The following is a 12,299-nucleotide window of genomic DNA, read 5'->3' as shown; positions in this document are numbered from 1 at the left end:
CAGCAAGCGGATTCTGAAACTATTCACTGATCCCAAATTTAGGCACCGCAGAGGCTTTTTTTTTCCCATGCCCATGCAGAAGAAGGTGATGAATATACTGTAGAAGCTGCATTGCCTCTACCTGTCTGTAAGAGATAAGGAGGAGTTTGTTTGCTTCAAGCAGATCTTGGATAAAATGAGGAAAAAACCCCACTGTTAACAAGGAAGAGCAGGGTAGCATCTGTCAGCTATGCATCAGACTCTCAGCTGGCATGGGAGATAGTGTCAGAGATGGGTGGTTAAACTGCTTCTCAGTGTCAGGGCTCTTGGAGTACTTCTTTCTTAGTAATGATTTTGCTAAGTGCTAATTTTGCACACATGGTTGGGTTGTTCCCCCCCCCCCCTTTATTTAAATGCCATCATTTTTTCTATCACTTTTCAAGGGTTTCCATCAATTTGCTGGCATCCTTCTGGGATCTGGTTTGGTTTTGTTTTGTTTATGGGGTTTACTTGTTACTTAAGAACCATAAGTTGCTTTGTCGCGTGGTTTTACCGTGTTGTTACATGAGAAGGATTTAGGAACAGAACAGAGCACTGAACATACATTTCACTAACTAAAATTAAAGGGGGGAAAGAAATCAGGATCAGGTTAGGCAAATGTGATTGGCATTTTTAACCGTGTGCTCAAATCAGTGGATTAAAAATACAGTTATTGTGTTAGCATTTAGTAAAAAAATGATACTGAGTTCTCCTGGTCAGTCGACCACTTACCTCCTTTCAGCCCTGGAGGAGAGTTTTGTGCCATGACCCCTGTTCTGAACCCCTTTTCTTGTCGTGCTGCTGGACTGTTGCGCATGGCCAGGGTGATGATCCTGGGAATATATTTACCATACAGTGGACTCCTCCCTGTGGTGCATTGATTTTGATGGTACTCAGCGGTGCAATTTGCCCCCTCTCACCTCATCTGCCAAAGATAGTGCCTTGAAAGATGCCGTGTGTCCAGCGTCTAGTGCAGCAAGACAGTCCAAGGACAGATAATCCTGTGTGTGGGCTGGCTGCATTGCCCTGCAAGGCTGCCTGCCTGCTTAGGTTGAATGCCTCTGCGTGAATTCATCTCAAAGCCTTCATCAGAAAACCTTAAATATTTGTAAAAGTGCAGAAAATTATGTTCCTTCTCACAGTATTTACAGATGTATGATGATGGAGACCACAAACTGATAATGAGCCCATAAAGAATGTATAGAGGGTCTAGAGAGGGAGTCTAGAGGTATTTGAAGTCTGTTTGAATGACTTGAACAGTGACAGATGATAGTACAGTGGAGGAATTCACATTTTTTGAATACGTGTGCGATATGAAACCATTTCCTTGGTAGTGTTGGATAAATTATGAAGTTTCAGGGGGCAGAGACATTTCATGTTTTCTTTTTTCTTTTTTTTTTTTTTTTTTAGGGTAGAAAGGTAGTTTTATATATTACCATACTGCTTTCTGATTATTCCTATGGGGACTGTGAGTTTCATAATGGTAACAGCATATATGTAGGTGCCTTTTATATTTATATTAAATTATATAACCAGGGAAAGTTAGTATAAATCACTTATTCCTATCCAGTTCTTACATTCTCCAGGTAATGATTCTAAACAATTCTAAGAAAAGTTTTAAAAATAGAATTTTATTCAATTATTCAGAATTGAGACACACATCTAGATTAAAATTTTTAATAGCAATGCTGTGAACTTCTGCTAGTTTTGCTCAGTATCAGAGTTTAATAGGACTTACAGAGGTGTGTGGGAGTTATAAATAAGGTTTATACTCATATCTGTTTGTTTATATTATTTCCTGTTAAGGTGCTCATCTAATCTGCTAGTAAAAGGCTGTAGGGAACGTACCATCTAGCCTCACTTCAAATTTTTACTCAATCTTTACTTCAAAATATCTCCCATTTTAATCGGATTTAATAAAAATGCAGTTATAATAGAAATAGATGCCTTTGAAATAATATGGTAAAGATTTTATTCGTTAAAATTCAAGGTCTTCAGTTCCCATGTTTGCAAATTCTCTTACTATCTTTTACCGCTGTAATGGAAGCACCAAGGGAAATAACAAAAGGTGATAAAATATTGATGACTCACATGATCAAATTAACACAAACTGTGTTGTCTAGTTCCTTCTGAGGCTGTCTGTCAGGTCAGGACTGCTGCTCATACAGGGTATGGTGTTAGGCGAACACTCACTTGGAGCTTAATTACAACAGCGTAATTTAGTGAGCCAGCAGACAGACAGACTAATGCAGAATTGTAGATAGGAGAGATGTAGATGCTGTGTTTATGTTATCCTGGGTAGCCTCTTTGATCTTTCGTAAAGAGAGAAATTACCTTGTTTTAGGAGCGTTGGGCAGTATTTCTTTTTCTGTGATGTGATAGCATCCTGGCGTTTCCAAAGTAGCAGTAACCTATGTCAAATGCAGCATTTAGGAAATACTGGAAGTGTGCTTCAAAGCCCAATGTTTCTAGGCGCTGATATAAAATCAGAAAGTACACTTTGCAGTGTTTTATGTAGTCACTGTAGCAGATCAAATAAGGGACAATCTATAGTGCATTTGCAAATTTGCAAATAGTGCGTGCAAAAGTCCTTCAGCCTCCACCCTACTTAATGGGGAAATCCATGCAAGCCTGCAAAAAGCTGTTCTTTGTGCAAGATTACTTATATGCGAGAAGAACTGTAACTCATATCTATGGCGTTTACTGGTTTGGTAGTGATGAAATAAAGTAAGCTTGCAGTCGGAGCCACAGATTTAAAAACAAGACCACTGTGCTATATCAGCTTTGCTATGTATGTGTCTGTCTTGTTTTACCCCTAATCAAAATTCCCTGAATTGCTGTCTTGCTACGGATGCAGCACATGCAGTCTTCCATGCCAGCACGGCTAGCAGTTTCAAGTATATTCTTTTCCCTGTGATTTTTCACCTATTTGTTTAATTAATCTGTGAGAACATATCACATCTCCAGCTTAGAGCTGGGTATGTGGTTCTGTGGGTCAATGTTTCTGATTCCTGTGGCACTGCAGGTTCCTGGGAATTGTGAAAAAGCCCTGGGATGGATATATCACTTCTATACCTTCTGGTTTTTTTCAGTAGAACATACAACACAACCCAGAGGTATATAATTTATTGTGAAGCCATATTAATGGGATGGGCGAAAACACAGTATTTGGTGAAAAGGTTAAAAACATCAAGTAACTTGGTAATAGGAGTGATTTGTTTGTTAGATCAAATGCATCTGCTAGGATATAAATATGTTAAAAGCTTCACTGAGTAATCTGAGGGACTCGCGTTTGAACATAGTTAAGAGGTTTCACATTTCAGAATGGGAGTCATTTACGGGAAGCTCACTAGTAAGGTTTCTGAGTCCCAGCTTTTGGCCAAGTAGTAGCAGTTGATGGCATGTGTGGTATCTTAGCCACTGGGGATGAACACAGGGGCTCTGGTTCAGCAGACGCTCACTCTCAGCAGCATGCCCATCACTTCTCCAGTCCTTCAGGAGGCAACAGTCCCAGATCATGTTAACTCAGTATAGTAGGGAAAACTATGCTTCTGACGCAATGCTCGCAGAGTCTAGCTTGGACACTATGGTAGGTCTGGGGCTGACTAACCAAAGTCATGGTAGCTTAATCATTTATTTTGCTGAAATAATGAGGTTGATGATAATAATCATAGTAATCGCTTTTGTCTGTGCAAAAGTAATTTAACAGTGGCTAATGGCTCTGTGTTGCAGTTTTAGTATTTTTGAACTTAAATTTTTAAAATAATTAATCACTAACTTTCTAAAAACAACTCAATAGTTAAAGCATGAAAAAAATTCTGGTCAGTTAGTGAACTACCGTAATCACAAAGTAATTGCTAATTTTTCTTTTGTTTTAATCACGTTCTTGTTTCAACCTTTTTTTGTATTCATAAAGCACATTCTGCAGCCCCTCATTGTCTTGGTCATATACCAGCCACATCAGAAAGCTTTATTTCATGGCATATATTTCATTCGGAGTCCAATGAATTATTTTTTTTAAGAGTATCTTTCATTAATTTACATAATATTAGTAAAGTGTTGTGGAAAGGACAGGGGAGAAATCACAGTTACAAGTACTGGTAAAGGGATATCTTCCTAATAATTCCCTTCAATGAAGGTTCACTAACTGTCCACCACAGGAAGCCAAGATTCTGTTAATTTTGTTTTCCAACTTGATTTATTTCATTTAAAGCACAAAGATTCTGGGGTTTAGGTTTTTAGGGTATAGTAAAGCTATACATGCTTACTGCTGTGTTTATACCAAAGATATTACATAATACTCTTGCTTTATTTTCTTACTAATTATATTTTTCTTTAGTCTTTTCATTGCCTTGGTTGTCTCCATATTTGCATCCCTCTAGTCCCAAGACTGAGAGGTTATACTAGAAAATGAAGTGCTCATTAAAAACCTGGAGAGGGTTTTCGATGAAGTAATTGCTGAAATTTGTGAGGAATGATCCAAACAGCAGATACGGCCGCGTGCAGAAGATGTTTGCATTGCAGGAGGGTGGTTCCTAGCTGGGAAGAGAGAGGTGCCTGGGCGAGGTGCTTAACCATGCTGGGAATGCTGAGGTAGATTTAGACAAAGACACCAAACAGCTGGAGAGTACTAAAGATCACAGTGGTTGAAAGCAAACTAGAACTGAGACAAAACCGAATGCATTTAAAAATTATGCCTGATGTTCATTAAGTAAAGTTTTGGATGGTAACGTAATCTTTGTAGGCAGTAAAGATATTGTTCATGTAAAGGTTTGAGAGTACATAATTTCAGCCCGCAGTAGAGGAAGTCATGCCCATGAAGAGCCTGTAATTCTTTTAGGGTAAAGCTTTTCCCCGCATGAAAAATACCAGTGCAAGGATGCCTTTATGCAGGGGGGCTCTCTGTCCATATTGTGGTCTTTCACACAGGGGCACAGGAGGGATACAGCCAGCCTGCTGGAGTAGTTACTGGGTGTTTCCGTGCACTAAGGTGGTGTGAAGCCTGCGTGGAGACCCAGAAGGAGTTGTTGAATAAAATTCATCATTGCCCCAGTGGTGTTATTCCACCTCCTGCTTTCTGAGACTCATTAACATGACACCATCTGCCATATCTATGTGTAGTCAGAGCAAGCACGCTTAATTTGCAAACCTGTAACTGACACTCAAAGCACCATTATGAAAAATCAGAAAATATTTAATGTTGTTGCTTTACATGTTTAAAAAAAAAGGCAAAAAAGCGCAAACTTTTAATTAGTCTGGCAAATAAAATCTGTATTCTGTGTTAAACACTGAAGATGCTATTAGGTTGAAAATGGATTAAAGCACATTGCTCTGTTTCTTAAATCTTTTTAGCATGCTTGTAAATTTTAAATAACCAGATCTATTCCTTGAAATAATAAATCAATATAAAAGAGATGACTTTTCCAGTTTTTCTGAGGGTTGTTTCGGTAGCATGGAATAGGCACGTACATAGTGTTGTGAGGAATCTCTCTTATCCTTAATACTATAGGAGAGCTTTTATAGGGCAGTAACACTGTCTTTAACCTACTGGGAATTGCAGTTTTCCAGAAGAGAAATGGAAAATGGAATTGCACTTTCTGATGCAGAAATTACTAGATGTGTAGCTCTCATTACTTAGAGGAATCAAGTTACATAGTGCACAGGAAACTCCCCAAACTCTCCTTTATTTTAATTAGTATACCTGAGTTGTTGATGTTTTGTGAGTCTCATAAGAGCATTCTGAATCTCTTAAGGGTTTTCCTGCACTGAAGTCTGTACTCCACAGATTAATTTATGGGTATCATGGCCAGTCTAGCCTGAGAGTTTATTAGATGTGCTGTACCCTGTGTCCTTTACAGATTTATCAATGCTACACATGCATGGTCAAGTGTTGTACAATGTATATGATATATTCCCACGGTTCTCTGTGTCTATTCCGCTCTGGAAAGTTGCTGGTTTTCCTTTGGTTGACCTGTCTGCCTTCCTGCAGTTCCTGGTTGGGAGCTGGGGAAGGGGCCAGCAGGTCTGGCCCACACTTCTCTGGTACTGCATACTGCTTTTGTTTGCCCTGGACTGTAACATAAACGAGGTGAGATTCCAGTTCTTGAGGTTATAGCTGGTATTTCAGATATTATAGATAAAACACTGCTGGTGACTGATAGGCTTGAGTATTCTTGATTTCTCAGACATCTGCTTGGAAAGACTTAGATATGGTTGCTTCTGCCTAGGAAGAGTGATTGGATTATATGGATCATATATCATTGCTGTCTTGCTGCTGACTTACCTATAGACAGAAGCTTCAGGTGTGAATTGACTAAGAGGGCGAGTGAGATGTTATTCCCATACAGACTTTGCATGGCCAGCAAACTTCCAGCTGGGGAAGACTTCCCCAAAACCATCATGAAAAGCTTGTCTGGACTCATCTGCACCAGACCATGCAACAGAAGGAGTATCACAGTCACAGCTGTCTTCTGGACATGGGCTTAGACTGCTTCAAATCAGTAGCAGTGGAAGTTTGCCAGATGGTTGCTATTGCTTCTCACAGCATAGGCATAGTGGTGAGGAGAAATGCTCCAGATATAGTCATAGGCTTTCAGAGAATGGGGTCCCAGGCTGCAGCAATGGCATATGGAGACATGCAATTTAGTTGCCAAAAGAGAATTGTGTCAGCAGCAGGCTATGTGTCATTCTTGGGATTTTAGTGACCACCAGCATTCATCTCAGGGATGGAGGAAAATACTAGAAATGAACATTAAGTCGCAGTGCTGAGGATGTAGCTCTAAGCAAGCAGCAATCTTTTTCTTGATTTCTCTGTAACAACATTATGAATGGATCTTTGTTCCTTCTTTTATATTCAGGGTCTCTGCCTCTCTCCTGTGTTGGATTTATGCCTGGTTGCTTGCATCAGGCAACAAATGGGAGAAAAAAAATAGACTTCATACATGCAATCACATGTAAGCAAACCACCTGATTGTCTGGCAGGCTGAAAGCAAAACAGCAGTGTTTGGATAACAAGAAGACCAGTGCATTTTACTGTTACAGCTTGCTGTAGTGTACAGCAGCACAGCAAACATAGCATCTCCTGGGCCTCTCAGGACACAGCTGATTTTCAGGTCTAGTATGCAGCCAAAAAATTAGTCTACTTCAGCAGGCTCATTTGCCAGCAAGAAAACCTGAGATGCATTTTATATTCATACAGTGCAGATGGAATACTGATGACATACAGTAGTGGGATAGCAACATGCTTAAAGTGCCTTGATTAATTGCTGTTGCTGCTGTTTATTTTCGTAGAATCATAGAATAGTTGGGGTTGGAAGGGATCTTTAAAGGTTGTCCAGTCCAAGCCCCCTGCAGTGAGCAGGCACATTTTCAGCTAGATCAGGTTGGTCAGAGCCCTGTCCAGCCTGACCTTCAGTGTTCCCAGGAATGGGGCATCTACCACCCACCTCTCTGGGCAACCTGTTCCAGTGTTTCACCACCCTCATCATAAAAATTTCCTTATATCTCATCTAAATCTACCCTCTTGTAGTTTAAAACAATTACCCCTAGTCCTGTTGCTACAGCCCCTACTAAAAAGTTTGTCCCTATCTTTCCTATAAGCCCCCTTGAAGTACTGAAAAGCTGCAATAAGGTCTCCCTGGAGCCTTCGCTTCTCCAGGCTGAACAATCCCAACTCTCTCAGCCTTTGTTCATTGGAGAGGTGTTCCAACCCTCTGATCATCTTGGTGGCCCTCCTCTGGACTTGCTCCAACAGGTCCATGTCTTTCCTGTGCTGTGGGTTCCAGAGCTGGACGCAGCACGCCAGATGGGGTCTCATGACTGTGGAGTAGAAAGGCAGATTCACCTCCCTTGACCTGCTGGCCATGCTTCTTTTGGTGCAGCCTAGGATATGGCTGTCCTTCTGGGCTGTGAGTGTACATTGCCAGCTCATGTCCCACTTTTCATCCACCAGTACCCCCAAGTCCTTCTCTGCAGGGCTGCTCACAATTTCTTCATCCCTCAGCCTGTATTGATACTGGGAATTGCCCCAGTGCAGGTGCAGGACCTTGCACTTGGCCTTGTTGAACCTCATGAGGTTCACATGGGCCTACTTCTGGAGCTTGTGCAGGTCCTTCTGGATGGCATCCCTTCCCCTCCGGTGTGTTGGTCACACTACACAGCTTAATGTCATTGGCACACCTGCTGAGGGTGCACTCAGGCCCACTGTCTATGGTATTGATGAACTGCTAAGCAGTACTGGTCCCAGTATGGACCCCTGCGGGACAGCACTTGTCACTGATCTCTGGACATTGAGCCATTGAACACTACCATCTGGATGTGACCACCCAATCAATTCCTCATCCACCAAACAGTCCACCCATCAAATCCATAGCTCTCCAATTTAGAGAGAAGGATGTTGTGGGGGACCATGTCAGAGGCCTTACAGAAGTCCAGATGGATGACATCTGTAGCTCTGCCCTTGTCGACTGATGTAGTCATTCCATCATAGAAGGCCACAAGCTGGTCAGGCAGGACGTGCCCTTAGTGAAGCCGTGCTGGCTGACTCAAATCACCTCCCTGTCCTCCGTGTGCCTTAGCATAGCTTCTAGGAGGATCTGTTCCATGATTTTCCCAGACACAGAAGTGAGACTGGCAGGGTGGTAGTTCCCAGGTTCCTCCTTTTTACCCTTTTAAAAATGGGTGAAGTGTTTCCCTTTTTCCAGCCACCAGGAACTTTACCCAACTGCTGTGACTTTTCAAGTATCATGGAGAGTGGTTTGGCAACTACATCAACCAGTTCCCTCGGGGCTCTGGGAAGCATCTTGTCAGGTCCTATAGACTTTACTTATATTCACGTTCATCAGGTGGTCACATTTTTATAGGCTGTAGGCACCAAAGAATTATGAAGTTAGACTGACTGTGAAATCACACAGTGTTCCAGGTGCTGTTACAGGCACAGGGATGGGGGAAAAAAGTAGCCTGTTTCTGAGCAAGCAGAGGTACTCCTAAGATTTATATGAATTAGTTTGGTGTCAGGCAAACCAGCTTTGAGTGGAATTGGTGAATTGTCAGAGAAGCCAGCCTGAGGTACACTCTCCTCAGAAAAGGTGTGGATAATCTTCCATCTCATGTCCCATAGTAAGTCCAGGTACTGGCTTGCTGTGAAATGGCATAAGAGAAGAAGAACACTTATTTGTTCATGCCTTAAAAATTACCTTTACAGCCTGTAACAGTTCAGGGTAGGGCATTGCCTTGGTATTCAGGGTAATACCAAGACAAGCAGCTGAGTTAGTGTTAGTCCCTTCGTTACCATAAGTGCTATGTTTGCAATGATTTTCTTGCTTCACTAAGGTGAACGTCAGTAATGGTTGGAAACTGTTTCTAGCTTTTAATAACCCTACCTTCAGATACTTGTTTTGGATGACAGGTGTTGAGTAGGAGTGGGTCTGTGACACAATGCTGATTTTCTTCCTGTCCTGGGAGAGTAAGATCTGGTAGTTGCTTTCAAACATGCTGCCTAGACTTTCTCCAGCTTTCGTTTCCCTGGTCACTTGTTTCTGCAGGTGTGCAGGATCATCCCAGCTGGGCAGTGTCTCTGTCCACGTGAGCAGCAGGCAAGGGGCACAGCATCTCACCGAGGGATGGCTAATGGGTCTGTTTTCAGAGCTACTCTTCTCAGCTTTAAGTTGGGACTGTTTTAATATCCAAGATGGTATTTAACTGGAATCCCTCTGTTCTCCTCTGGTGAGCTGGATGTTGAGTTAAATCATATCAGATGGTTCAAAGAGTGCGGGAGCATGCGGGGGTTCATGACTCAAGTTGTGGATGGTGGAGCATAGCTGGTGGTGAAATGATGTGTGAAGAACAGAGGAGGAATATTTGGCTTGTGGAAAAGCCCCATTCTGCAGCGTCAGTGGTTAGGAAGGAGAGTATAACCATGAAGACTTCCTCCTGTGCTCCAGATTCACTTATGAGCTAGATTTTTCTCCATTCATGAATAAATATAAAGACTTTGCAGAGGGTGGCACCTCTGTGAACTGTCACGTACGTGGTCTCTGTCATGAGCATGTGCCAAAACAAGATGCAAAGAAAGGGCACAAAGCCTACCCTGCTCATTTTTCTGTGCCAAAAAATGCATTAACGGACTCTTTTTCTTAGGAGTTTTTCTTATTGCTGATCAGTTTGGAGGGAACTCTAGAAGAATTTATGACCGTTGACGAGAATTGAGATTAGGGGGCCAGATGTGGCATCAAGGTTTGATACAAATGATTTTTGAAACCTCTTGGAATGCTAAAACACTGAAAACCTTTGTCAAAATAGATACCACTGATCCAGGTAACAACTCGTGTGATGGCTATGCCTGTCTGAAATCTTTTCATTTTTCTCTGAAGAAATATTTTACAGTGTAGCTAATGTTTTTGCATGAAAAGCCCGTTTTCATTTAAAAACTGTAATGGAAAAATATTTTTCTTTAATATGGCACATGTAAAATTGCTTCAGCTAAAACCTTCACAAGTTATGTTTTTAGCAACATAGAAGGGGCTGGCTTTGTAAAAGAAATATTCAAGAAAACTAAAATCCTGTGCCATAAAAATATTTTTGCGCTAAACTGAATCAGTAGTCATACTGATGTGCATCAGGAGATGTAATAGCCTTGCTGAGTGGAAGAGGTTTTCAGATCTCTGAAGAAGCAGCACCATGGCAGCCACTAGTCTCATTCAATTTATTACAAATCTAACTGGTTCCAAATAAATGTATACTATGATCTATCTATATGTAAGTTTATTTCTACTCCTGTATTACACAGAAAGTAGCATTAGCAGTGAAAAATAAGGAGCTTCTTTCCTTGTTTCCCCTGCATTTTGTGCTGTAACCAGAGAATTCAAGGACTTGAAATTCCGTGTGGTATCAGGGAATCGCTGAATAAAACTATTCAGGTATTTGTTATATTGTAATGATTGCTAAGCACTGATCTTGTGGAGGATGACAGATGCATCTGCTTAATTAATCAGAAGCATTAATCAGAAAAACTGTTTTTTTGAATGTTGATATTTATATTTTATGGATGGTATTTGATTTAAGGTACCCAAACCCTAAGAAATTTAAAAATGAATATATTTTTTTCTGAATTTCATCCAAAGTTGTCTCACATTTGATGCTTTTTATGGTTCTATGTTCTCTCTCTCATTAGCCTTTAAAAGAGAGTCTCTTTAGGTTAATATTTTAACCTCATCTCAATCCGGTTTTAATATTGCTCTGACTTCATTCCAAAGCTATAGAGATCTGAGGCCTTTATTCCATCTTTTTTCATTCTTGCTGAGATGCTGTTCCACAGCCTTTTTCTGTGATGGTTAGAAACACTTCTGTTAATTTGCAGCCTCCATTTATTTGTGGCCAGTTTCCTCACTTGTTCTTGTGACAGCATTCTCATTGCATTTGACGAATTCGTCATCTTTTCTTTAACTCTCTGTTTAAACCTCAGATGTATGTTTCAATATCTGTTGTTTCCTAAGGCGGGGTGGTTTGTGGGTTTTGTTTGGAGTTTTTTTTGTTTGTTTGTTTATTGTTAGGCTAGACAAGCCAAGTTCTGCTTGTGTCTTAAAGCAGGCTTTCTTTCTGTAGGTCATCCTGGTAGCCCTGCTCTGCCGTGAATCAGTTTCTTGTGGAAGTAACTGTCAGGTTATACCCTGTGCACTAGAAGGGTGCTCACAAGGTTTACTGTCTTTAGTACTAGCTAGCTCTGTGGGACCTGCTTGGCCCAGTGCATCCTTTCTTATTACTTAAAAAGCATTAACGACTTGCAGTTGTTCTGTGATTGCTAATATTTGCAGGCCTGACTTTCCTTCTGCCACTCAGAAGGGAGGTTTTTTTTTGTTGCTCTTGTTTGAATGGAAGGCATTTCACCTTGTGCATTTAAAGGAAATCCCTTCTCTATGTCTCAAGGTATCCAGATGCCCCTCTGCACAGATAGTGCCTATGGGCCTTGGGTCATTGGCACACTTCATTGCCATGGGTCTACTCTGTTGTAGCAAGGACGTTATTCCTGTTGCTGTTTCCCTTAGTCATTAACCAACTGTACTAATATAATAGTCTTCCTTGGTGCTGTGCTTCCCCCTTCTTCACCTCCTTCTTGGTCAGTTGCCTAATTACAATCTCATCCTGTTAAATTTTTCAATCTTATCTATTGCTCTAAAGCTACAGGTAGGTGAGATTTACAGCACTGTTTATCTAGAAAGTAATGTATCTTGAAATAGCTCTTTGCAGGAATGAAGTAATTGAGTCTGTATTGTGGAGCAGGTACG

At 41.1% G+C, this 12,299-nt stretch overlaps 1 protein-coding gene across 9 annotated transcripts in view; it reads left to right on the top strand.

The window, feature by feature from the left end:
* The window catches only part of ABLIM2 (actin binding LIM protein family member 2), a 144,836-nt gene that overhangs the window by 40,875 nt on the left and 91,662 nt on the right, over positions 1–12,299 (top strand). The gene's annotated exons all lie outside the window — the stretch shown is intronic.

Source organism: Falco biarmicus, chromosome 1 (assembly GCF_023638135.1).
Source record: "Falco biarmicus isolate bFalBia1 chromosome 1, bFalBia1.pri, whole genome shotgun sequence".
Taxonomy (NCBI): Eukaryota; Metazoa; Chordata; class Aves; order Falconiformes; family Falconidae; genus Falco; species Falco biarmicus.
This window is presented reverse-complemented; position numbering and strand designations above follow the sequence as displayed.